Source organism: Physella acuta, unplaced genomic scaffold (assembly GCF_028476545.2).
Source record: "Physella acuta isolate Inbredline_101_S28 unplaced genomic scaffold, ASM2847654v3 ptg000112l, whole genome shotgun sequence".
Lineage (NCBI taxonomy): Eukaryota > Metazoa > Mollusca > Gastropoda > Physidae > Physella > Physella acuta.
The window spans coordinates 201,845-214,659 of record NW_026731632.1 but is presented as its reverse complement, the minus strand read 5'-3'; the positions used below and the strand labels follow the sequence as shown (position 1 = coordinate 214,659).

Here is a 12,815-nt window from a genome sequence, read left to right as displayed (position 1 = left end):
GATTGAACGGAGGTCAGAATACAATAATTGGGGGGGGGGGGGGAAAAATTAAACTACCTGTTTCTTCTTCTTCTTCGTTCTTATTCAAACATTTTGCTTCTATCAAGCACTGGTGACTTTGCTCAAAGAATCGAAACTTCGTTCAAAGAATGGTAACATTGTTCAATGAGTGGTAACCTCGTTCAATGAATAGTAACCTCGTTCAATGAATGGTAACCTCGTTCAATGAATGGTAACTTCGTTCAATGAATGGTAACCTCGTTCAATGAATGGTAACTTCGTTCAATGAATTGTAACTTCGTTCGATGAATAGGAACTTTGTCCATTCAATAGTAATTAATTAATGGTAACTTTTTTTTGCCAGTGAAGAAAAGAGCTGTACCTAGGTGAAAACTGTGAAATAACTCTTACCTCTACTCCGCCTCTGTTTCAATAAAATTATCTACAAATTACCACGTAGCTTAACGTAAAAATAAATAAATCCCCAAGCTAATCTCATAGACTTGTCCCTTGGACCTGTACCCATATACATGTTAGTAAAAAAACATTCACAATTGTAATACTGATCCACATCAAATTAAAGGTACTGTGTTTACAATAATGTATTCTCAAAATTAAAAACTTGATTCGTAATGTGTGATTTTTTATAAGGGTAACACCAATATTTCGAGTTCAGGCAGTGAATATCTGTAAGTATTTAAACATTGGATGCGTTTCTTGTTTTAAGCCACGGAATGCTACAATGGTACAAGATACGAGGTCTTCTGGTCGGGTGTTTAAGCTGTCTTTACAATTTAACAGAAATATAAAGAATTGGTTTGTTCCGAGTTTAAAATATTACCGTACCTCAAACCCTGCCTACGCCACTGTTTTACCAGCATGCACATACTGTTAATCTCACAGACGCATCTCTCTTTTAAACCTGTATTTTCTTTATATGGCAAACTAACAAACACAACATTGATACAGACCAGCATATTTTAGCTCGCCTAATCCTGGCTTTAAATCCTGATTTAACTCACAATTGAGCTATACCACTGTTTTAAATCTCACCAGCAAATCCGTTAATCCAATGCAGACCAGTAGCAACTTAATAAAACAACTGACATAGACTTTAAATCCTAGAAGCTTATCTTTTAGACTTAACTCTTAAGCTCGTATAATCTTCAAGTTGAGTTGCAAACAAACACAATTGTTATACTGACCAGCATCAGATTAAAACTACTGCGTCTACACTAAAGAATCTGCAAAGTAAAAGAATAGATCTGTAATCAGCGATTTAATTGATCAAGTAATACAATGAACGCGATTTCAGACCGTGAATGTCTGTGGGTATTGAAACATTGGTAACAGGTTGTATGGTCAGCTATGGAATGCTACAACGGTACAAATATAATGGACTCCTGCTGTTTCGGTGTTAAATCTAATGTTACATGTAGGTTAGAAAAGTTTGACTGGGTTATGTTTTACCTTTATTGCTTTTTATATGTGCGAAAATTGTATTCTAATGTTGGTTTTCTAAACACATAATATTTATTTTATTTTATTTTTGTCAATGTGTATACGTTCGATTACGTTTAGTGAATATGCATCTTTGTGGGACGAGGGCCATTTATAGAAGCCTCCATTTTATTTTATTTTATCTTTCCTATCACTCGGAATACAGCTGAGATAATTATATTATTACAAAAATTATAGGCTTGAAAAGCTGGTCCCAAATGGTTCCAAATGCTTGTTGCCAGAAAGCATTTTTTTCAACCAAAATAGAATATTTTATCTTTATAAAATCTGTAGAAATAAGGACTAAATGAATTCCGGTTTTATTAAGGCTAGAAATAGTCAAACAAATAATAAAAGATATACAATATTATTTTAGCAAACACTTTTATTTTATTTGGAATAGTAGAATCAGGATGTTGTGTTGATGTTATATTATTTAAGATAAATATAATACTATTAATGTGTGTGTGTGTGAGTGTGTGTGTAAACACGATAACTTGAGTACCGTTACAGCTAGGTTGATTAAATTTCATACATAATTATTGAATCAAATTTTTAGTTCTGTATCAACTTTTAAGCGTTTTCCGATAACCAGAAGTGGGAGTTATTCTACTTTCAATTTTTCAAAACCCTATAACTTGAGTATTGTTTTAGTTAGATTAATGAAATTTCACAAGTAAGTAAAAGATCTAATTATCTGCCGTCTGTCGAATTTAGAGTAATTTCCGTTAACCGAAAGTAGTAATTTACGCTATCTCCGAATTCTCAAAAATATCATTTGAATTTATAAAGTACTCATAATATTCCGCACTATTATATACAAATTGTTTGGCGTTTATTTAGTGCGCAATTCCTTTTTCTCTACGAGATTATATTCTTTTTTACTTTCTCGTCTATATGAAGTATAGAGAAAGTATTGTATTCGTGCAAAACGAAAATCGAGATTTGTAATCGAGATTTTTACAAATCTCGACGTTTTACACCTCAATGATACGGAAAAACATAATTTTGCAATCTTGTCCGTATGTCTGTGTGTCTGTGTGTGTGTATGTCTGTATGTCTGTGTGAAAACACGATTACTTGAGTACCGTTACAGCTAGGTTGATGAAATTTCATATATAAGTATTTTATCAAAATCGTAAATCCTTATCAACTTTTGAGCGATTTCCGATAACCAGAGGTGGTACCTTTTCTACTTTGAATTTTTCAAAAGCCTATAACTTGAGTACTATTTCAGATAGATAAATGAAATTTTACAAATAAGTAAAAGATCTAATTCTCTACCTTTTGTCAAATTTTGAGTAATTTCTGTTGACCGGAAGTACTAATTTACGCTATTTCCGATTTCTCGAAAAACGCACGTAAATTTATAAAGTACTAATAATATTCCGCACTACTATGCACATTTTATTAGGCGATCACTTAGTGTGCAATTCTTTTTTTTTACGAGATTCCATTGTAGTACAAAAAGTTTCAGTAATTAAAAATGGATTACAAATATTGTCTATGTCCCGAGTTGCCATCCCTCGTTGTGTTGTATAAGAATATTCGAGTTTAGGGGAGATCACTCCCGCTTTGTTTTAAATGTAACTATAATTGTATCACTTGCCATATTGTTTAACATATTTTTTTAAAATTTAGTATGATTATATAAACATTTCAAGCCTATTGTATTCTAAGGGCGGTTTTCATACTTGATATTATAGGCTGTTTTTCCTTAGTCTATTTGTATACGTTTAGTTGGGTTTAGCGAAAATAAACAGCGGTGGGGCCAGGGACCATGTATATTAACTTGTTTTTATATTCAGTATAATTCGGTACACGCATTATTTGGCAAGAGACAAGCTGATTGATGCAAGGTGTTGCCGCTTTAGAAAAGAAATTGACTCGGTATGAAGATATTATATAATATTATACTGCTACTAATAGTGTATTTTTTAGACGCCTGAGTTGGTTTCCTCACAATTGATTTCACTTAACCATCATGTAATCAAAATTGGCTTACTGCATCAAAATATAAACAACAAACCCCGTTTATTTATTTTCAGTATCGTTAGACACAAGTCTTATACAATTATTTTCGGAAAACTAAATCATAGTAAAGCTTAAATGACTCTTTCATGTACCCTGCTACCACGCGTTGTTTTTCTATTTCCCTGATTATTTTATTTGAAACAGCAGTGACAGGAAAGCGGTTCTAGAACTTTACTGTAAAGCAGAAGTAAATGAAAGTCTATTGAAACAGACACGTTACTATCATTCCTGGGCTCATTGTCTCGTTTATTTGTAGTAGTCTCCCTTTTTTTTATTACCCATTAATTAAATATACAGATATTATACAGAATTGCATGATTGCAAATTTTCTAAGACACTAGCCGACACATCATGAACTGATGCCATCTCAAACGAGGATTAAACTCGTTATTACATAATTCAATAACGCAAGTGTGCGGTCCGACTGATGTTTAATTTCTTTTATATCGGAAACATTAAGGAAGGTGTCGTTCATAGAGGTGGTCAAAGGGAAATAGCTTAGTTAATATTTTAGCAAAATTATCTAAGCTAGATTAATTCCCTTTAAAAGATTTTCTGGATCATAATTTATTATATATACATATATATAAATTATAGCCTATTATATATATATATATTTATATATATATATATATATATATATATATATATATATATATATATATATATATATATATATATATATATATATATATATATATATATATATATATATATATATGTATATATATATTAAATTGCATTGGTTAGATAATGAAATCCGTCTCCGCCTTTATCGGATTTTTAGGTTTTCCTGTAGGGAACACCGTTTTTTTTTAAGTCTATTTAACACCCCCCCCCCCACATACACACACACTCCACCTCCGCCCCCGCCCCCGCCCTCTCCCCCCCCCCTCCCCCCCCACCCCCCCACCCCCTCACCACACCCCCCCCCCCCCCCCCCGGTTGGAAAAAAATCCGAAATTATATGAGGCGCTGGTCAGTCGTGGTCATTTTTCGACCACTCGTTGTGGATTCATGGCCGATTGGTATTTGTCCCCGCGTTTATATTGTCCCTATGCGCCTACCAAATTTGAACGGCAAGTGCCCTAACCAGCATCAGACCGCTTTATTTTGTATACATATTTTTTTTTAATTTGGACGACTCTTATCCGTCGTGGTGTACAATGCCTAGATATTCGATAGAATCCTTAATTCTACAAACTGTCGGTAACAAATTCATTAGCAATATCATAATCAAAACGATGGCCAAATAAAAGAAAAAGTAAACTTATTTTCAGAAGACAATACAATTTTATTTTATTTCAAGTTATCCCAGTTAAAATTGAATTTTGCAATGTTTCTGTTGCGTACAGAATACATCACGTGACCACTTCAGCTAGACTCTAGAACAGGACATGTCGAACTTTTCTTCTTTGTCTTCTTTCACTTCACAAGAACATTTTCGGAACAGTATACCACTAAATACAGAAGGAAAGACCTCGCCTGTGTTGTGACACTTTCCGTTGACGTCGTGGCATCCTGCGAATTGAAATAATAACTTTAGTATAGGCCATAGAGATAGTATAAGGAAGGAGTGGCCTAGCGGTAGAGAGCTGGACTGCTAATCCGTAAGTCTCGAGTTCGAATTTAGTCAGTAGATCGTCCTTGTTCTGATGGGTAACTAACTCACGTTAGGAAAAGTAAAGACGGCTGTGCATACTGCTGATCACACTCTTCATATGCCGAGGTCACAGAAACAGGTGAACTCTACTTGCCCCGTAGACCGACAAGTTTGAAAAGGGAACTTTATGTATAGAGAAAACGTATGCAAGTAATATGTTATATATAGGCCTACAGGGCCGGCGCTACCTATAAGGCGAACTAGCTGGTTGTCTATGGCGCTTTGCCGTAGGGGGGCGTCAAAATGGGGCTTTGGCCAAGAGAACCGGCCAATGAGCACATGGCAGGCCAATGCGGGCTTTGACCGCACTTCGGGCATTAACCGTAACATATATATATATATATATATATATATATATATATATATATATATATATATATATATATATATATATATATATACATATATATGGCTAGGACGTGGGTCGGCAACCTGCGACTCGCGAGCTGCATGCGGCTCTTTTGACGTCTAGATGCGGCTCTCCAGCTCCTTGCACACATATTAATAGTTGTATAATTTCATTTTTACTGGACGGTGGGGTACGACTTTACCCTGCGTTCAGTGGGATAGAAGATAAGCCTTATGAGAACCAAAGGATAGAAGCATACAATGCAAGTTATTCAAACCGATATCCAAGCCAGTTAGTTGGCGTTTGCCGTGTTGAGGCCTGACTGGCTAATGGGAGACACCTCATGAGCCGGTGATATCCGTAAAGAAAAAATAAAATAAAAATTAACAGCTTCTAAAGTGGATTGAGATAGTCCTAGAATAATATTATTTGATTACTAATTTTACTATTCTGGCGAAACATGTCTATATTTCATATTTAAAGTTATTTATTTTAAATAACAAATCAAATTTATTTACCTAATCATAATCAAACACCGAATATTGAACTAAAAATGTTGTGGCTCTTTAAAAACTGAAAATTTGGTTGTAACTTTAGGCGCTTGCGGATCAAAAGGTTGCCGACCCCTGGGCTAGCAGTGTTTCTTCCAGACTTTTTTTTCTCCTGGGGGGGGGGGGGGCACTTGAAATTTTCCGGGGGGGGGGGGCGGTAAACTTTCTCCAGGGGGGCGGACACTGTTAAAAGTATATATTTTCTATATAAATTATATAAATTTCATTTCCTTTGGGAGTGGGGGGGGGGGGGCGGTAGAAATTTTTCGGGGGGGGGGGGGGGGGGGGGGAGGCCGAAGAGATGGCTGGAAGAAACTCTGTGGGCTAGGAGAATGAGTTAGGTGTGGGTCGGTACAGTGTTGAATTTTTTTTTCAAATTGCTGTTTATGTGTTGTAAGGTCTATTTTATGGTGGTCAGAGCTGTTATTTTAAGGTATTGAATTCTCATTAATTAAACTATGTCTCTCTTAGACCCCTTCCAAAAAACATAAAGATTACAATTGCGCAACTTTTTTACACACTTCTTATAGAAAGATAATGATGCGGCCAGCTGCTTATTCATTTTGCTTTAATTGCTTTAAGGGGATATGCAAGTGTAGCACTATAGTATATGAAATCATTAAATCTGTTCCCATGATAATACATTTAAAAAGATTTACCGTGGCGGAGCACGGGTATGCAGCTAGTATATATATATATATATATATATATATATATATATATATATATATATATATATATATATATATATATATATATATATATATATATATATATATATATATTAGTAGGCTGTCTTACTAAATTTTTAAGTAGTTTATTAGTTTAATGAATCATTTAAACAATTCCTAAAGTATATCTTGAGACAGAAAATCACACAAAAATATGCTTTCACTAATTTTGGGCAAGATATAATCGTGTTTTAAAAATGTTAATATCTCATGTATACCTTTTTTTAAAAAAAATAGACTTTTTTTAAATTCTTACTTATACTCGCCTAAAATTTTGAAAGAAGTAATGTCTAGCAAACCGTTCTAAAATAATTATATAATAATAATTAAGAGAAGAAATTGCTTTTTAATGTGCTTTGTACAAGAATATTAACATTAAATTGCAATAGGGGTGAAAAGTCATGGAAGAGGTTTGTAAGTTTGCTTCAGTAGCTTTTTTTTTTGTTAATGCAATAGTGTGTGTTAGTTACTATAGAACAATCACTGCTGTAGTAGATATTTAAAAAAAAACATTAGTCTATCAAGATACAAAGAACATAATTGTGTTGTTTTTGTTCGAATTTTGAGATCCTAAATGAAATCACACACACACACACACACACACACACCCTTTGGCGGCATAGTACTATGAGTACCACATTTACATGTTTCCCAAATGTACTTCACGGATAAGTACCGGGTAGGGAGATTGGTGAACTCCATCCATTCACCACTATCCTGAAACTTTAGATTTATTACGTCACCCAGCGTTTACCTAGGTATGACATTTATTTCTCTCTAAACAAATATCGCCTATCGCATTTTGGGGTGAGGTAGAGGGGATAACCATCTCAATGTTAGTTTTTAGATGGCTGTTCTAAACATACATAAACAATTATACAAATATACAGATTTTAAAAAATATTTAGATAGAATACCATGGTATTATGACAATAAATTCATAGGAGTCCACGGTTTACCCCCTAATTCTGTTTGTTCTTTTAATAAAACGCCGCATTTAATCACATTTGAGATAATATTACACTACATGAAAGAATCTACACCAATGTTTAGTATAGAATTAATAAATTAGTTAAGTACTTTAATTAATTAATTAGATAAATAAATATATTAATAAATGAATAAATAAATATATACCAAACAAAAAATAAAAAATAAGCAAAAATAAAAAATAAGCAAATAAATAAATAAGAAAATTAACAAACGAATGATCAAACAAATAAATTAATCAGTGAATCAATCATTCAATAAATACATTAGTTAATCATATGAAGTAAGCCGCATCATAACTTACCACACTATCACATCATAACTTACCCCCTTCGATCAAGGTCCTCGTTCCATCGTTACATTTGTATTTTAAACAATTAGAAACAAAAGTTTCCCCGTTTTGGTGTAATTCCCCCTCGAAATAACATCCCACAACTTTTCCAACAACATATCCTAAAACAAAATTTCTTTTTAAAATCCAAAACTAGAATGCATGTGATGTTGAAAACATGTTTACACTTGACTTTTAAGACATCATTATTTAAATTGCTTACCATTCAAAACATCAAACGTAATAAAAACAACAGCGAAAACGCCAAGCATGAAAACTCCGGAAACCTGCAGGTAAAGTAGAGTTAGTGTATTCAAATGAATGAACCTGCTATTTTGTTTAACCTTAGATTTGCTGTCTAAGACAATTGGACATCTGTTTATATACTGATCTGCCTAACGTAATATTGAATGCACAAAAAAACATTGATTAACTTAATAGCTTTACTTATTAATCGCACTGAACCAACTTTACTAAATTCCTATCATATTGCTGTTTGCTTACAGAAAATTATGCATTTTGCAAAATATAGTATTGAACATGAATGCCAAGATCCATTAGTGCAATTAGACCATCATCTGTGATATGTAACATTCAGATTCAAGTTTATTATACATGTATCTTTTTTTATTAAATGTTATTCTTAGTATTCACAAAATGTCACAAAGTTTTAAATAATTGTGTTGTTATATCAATACCAAAACTGTATTTGACGTACCATTTTCATGTTGAGATGGCATAAACTGAGCAGCAGGAGTGTGTCAATCTGAGACAGCGACCTGTTTTATAGGAGAAATACAATGCTACTCGATTAATGGCATCCAAAGGCGGACTGACCAGAGGTCGGAATACACAGGTTGGGGGCGGGGGGGGCTATGATTTCAAAGGTATGTTAAATTAGACTACCTGTTTCTTCTTCTTTATCGTTCTTAATCAAACATTCTGCTTCTATCAATCACTGGAAACTTCGCTCAAAGAATTGTAACATTGTTCAATAAATGGTAACCTCGTTCAATGAATGGTAACCTCGTTCAATGAATAGTAACCTTGTTCAATGAATGGTAACCTCGTTCAATGAATGGTAACGTCGTTCAATGAATGATAAATTCGTTCGATGAATGGGAACTTTGTCCAGTCAATAGTAATTAATTAATGGTAACTTTTTTTGCCAGTGAAGTAAAGAGCTGTACCTAAGTGAAAACTATGAACTTACTCTTACCTCTACTCGTCCTGTTTCAAAAAATTATCTACAAATTGCCACGTAGCATAAATAAATAAATAAATCCCCAAGTTAAACTCACAGACTTGTCCCTTGGACCTGTACCCGTATACATGTTGGTAGAAAACATACACAATTGTTAAAGGCTACTAATCCACATCAAACTGAAACTACTGTGTTTACAATAATGTATTCTCAAAATTAAAAAACTAGATTTGTAATGTGTGATTTTTTATACGGGTAACACAAATAACACAAGTTCAGCAAGTGAATATCTGTAAGTATTAAAACATTGGATGCGGTTCTTGTTTTAAGCCATGGAATGCTACAATGGTACAAGATACGAGTTCTACTGGTCGGGTGTTTAAGCTGTCGTTACATGTGGGAAAGTCAAACTGGGAATTATTTACCCAGCATAACGAACTGCTTTTTGTTGCTTTTTATATGCACAAAATCTGTATTCTAATGGTGGTTTTCATAATAGACTATAGTTTTTAGTTGTTTTTTTTTAAGCTCTGTATACGTACAGTGGCGGTAAGTTAACATATACATCGGTGGGGCCAGTTACTATTTATAGTAACTATTTTACTTTATCGTTCAGTAGGTTTTAGTACAGGAATGATACAGAAGTCTTATTTAACTCTTTATAATAACAATAAACAGGCTCCACTTATCTACTTTAAGACTGATGAGATAATTAAACTTTTTGTAACAACACTAGAGTACCCGTCCTCGCTTGTTGCCGCGGGAATAGAAGAAAGTCTGTCGGGATATATAAGAAGGGTTTTATCAATGCGTTACCAATTTTTTCATCTACCCATACTTCGAGTTTCCTACAATAAACAGAAATGTAAAGAATTGGTTTGTTCCGAGTTTTAAATATTTCCGTAACTCAACCCCTGACTACGCCACTGTTTTACCAGCATACACTTACAATCGTCTTGGGGCTAAATCTTCCAGGTTAATCTCACAAACGCATCTCTCTTTAAAACCTGGATTAATACAGCATTAAAAGAGATCAGCATATTTTAGCTTACCTATCCCTGGCTTTAAATCCTAATTTAACTCACAATTCAGCTATAACATTGTTTTTAAATCTCACCAGCAAATCTTTAAACCCAATGCAGTACAGTAGCAACATAATAAAACAACTGACATGGAATTTAAATCCTAGAAGCTTATCTTTTAGACTTAACTCCTAAACTCGTATAATGTTCTAGTTGAGTTGCAAACAAACACAATTGTTGTACTGTTCAGCATCAGATTAAAACTACTGCGTCTACACTAAAGAATCTGCAAAATAAAAGAATAGATCTGTAATCAGCGATTTAATTGAACAAGTAATACAATGAACGCGATTTCAGACCGTGAATGTCTGTGGGTATTAAAACATTGGTAACAGGTTGTATGGTCAGCTATGGAATGCTACAGTGGTACAAATATAATGGACTCCTGCTGTTTGGGTGTTAAATCTAATGTTACATATAGGTTACAAGAGTTTGACTGGGTTATGTTTTACCTTTATTGCTTTTTATATGTGCGAAAATTGTATTCTAAGGTTGGTTTTCTAAACACATAATATTTATTTTATTTTATTTTTGTCAATGTGTAGGCCTATACGTTCGATTACGTTTAGTGAATATGCATCTTTGTTGGGCGAGGGCCATTTATAGTAGCCTCCCTTTTATTTTATTTTATCTTTTCTTATCACTCGGAATACGGCTGAGATAATTATATTATTACAATAATTATAGGCTTGAAAAGCTGGTCCCAAATGGTTCCAAATGCTTGTTGCCAGAAAGCATTTTTTTCAACCAAAATAAAATATTTTATCTTAATAAAAATCTGTAGAAATAAGGACTTAATGAATTCCGGTTTAGAAAAGAAATTGACTCGGTATGAAGATATTATATAATATTATACTGCTTCTAATGGTGTATTTTTTTAGACGCCTGAGTTGGTTTTCTCACAATAGATTTCACTTAACCAACCTGAAATCAAAATTTGCCTACGGCATCAAAAATATAAACAACAAACCCCGTTGATTTATTTTCAGTATCATTAGACACAAGTCTTATACAATTATTTTCGGAAAATTAAATCCCAGTAAAACTTAAGTGGTTCTTTCATGTACCCTGCTACCACGCGTTGTTGTTCTATTTCCCTGATTACTTTATTTGAAACAGCAGTGACAGGAAAGCGGTTCTAGAACCCTACTGTAAAGCAGAAGTAAAGTCTATTGAAACAGAGAAGTTACTATCATTCCGGGGCTCATAGTCTCGTTTATTTGTAGTAGTCTCCCGTTTATTCTATCGCCCATTAATAAACTAGACAGATATTAAACAGAATTGCATGATTGCAAATTTTCTAAGACACTAGCCGACACATCATATATTGATGCCATCTCAGACGAGGAATAAATTTGTCATTACATAATTCAATAACGTTAGTGTGCAAAGAAGGTGTCGCTCAGAGAGATGGTCAAAGGGATATAGCTCAGTTAATATTTTAGCAAAATTATCTAAGTTAGATTAATTCCCTTTAAAAGATGTTCTGGATCATAATTTATTAAAGATACATATACTATATTATATATTATATTATATATTATATTATATATATATATATGTATATATAGCCTATTATATACATATATATGTATATATATATATATATATATATATATATATATATATATATATATATACATATATATATATATATACATATATATATACATATATATATATATATATATATATATATATATATATATATATATATATATATATATATATATATATATATATATATGTATATATACATGTATATTATATGGATGAAAAGTAAACTTTTTTCTAGAATTTTTTTAGGCACTACATACATATCTTTTGCATTATTAAGAATGACAATATCTGCTGAAGCAAAGTGTGAAATGGCAGATTTGAAAAAGAAGTCTTTAATAATAACGGTCAAAAAATTAATTAAGAAATATAAAAAATATAAACAACAAGGCCCGTTTATTTATTTTCAGTATCATTAGACACAAGTCTTATACAATTATTTTCGGAAAATTAAATCCCAGTAAAACTTAAGTGGGTCTTTCATGTACCCTGCTACCACGCGTTGTTTTTCTATTTCCCTGATTACTTGATTTGAAACAGCAGTGACAGGAAAGCGGTTCTAGAACCCTACTGTAAAGCAGAAGTAAAGTCTATTGAAACAGACACGTTACTATCATTCCTGGGCTCATAGTCTCGTTTATTTGTAGTGGTCTCCCTTTTATTTTATTACCCATTAATTAAATAAACAGATATTATACAGAAATGACTTGACTTACTTGACTTAGTCATCTTTGCTCCTTATGGAGCATAGGGCCTCCACCATTTCCTTCCATTTCTACCTATCCCCGGCTATTAATGTTACCATCTCCCAAGACATCCCTGT

The 12,815-nt window shown here is 33.0% G+C and overlaps 1 long non-coding RNA gene across 1 annotated transcript; it reads right to left on the bottom strand.

Annotated features, from left to right (window-relative positions):
- Positions 1 to 8,144: 8,144 nt before the first annotated feature.
- Positions 8,145 to 8,909, bottom strand: LOC131934575 (uncharacterized). Its single transcript, XR_009385806.1, has 3 exons — positions 8,868 to 8,909; positions 8,373 to 8,436; positions 8,145 to 8,271 (listed from the first exon to the last, which is right to left on the bottom strand). It is a non-coding gene; the product is annotated as an uncharacterized LOC131934575 (long non-coding RNA).
- Between the last annotated feature and the right edge of the window lie 3,906 nt (positions 8,910 to 12,815).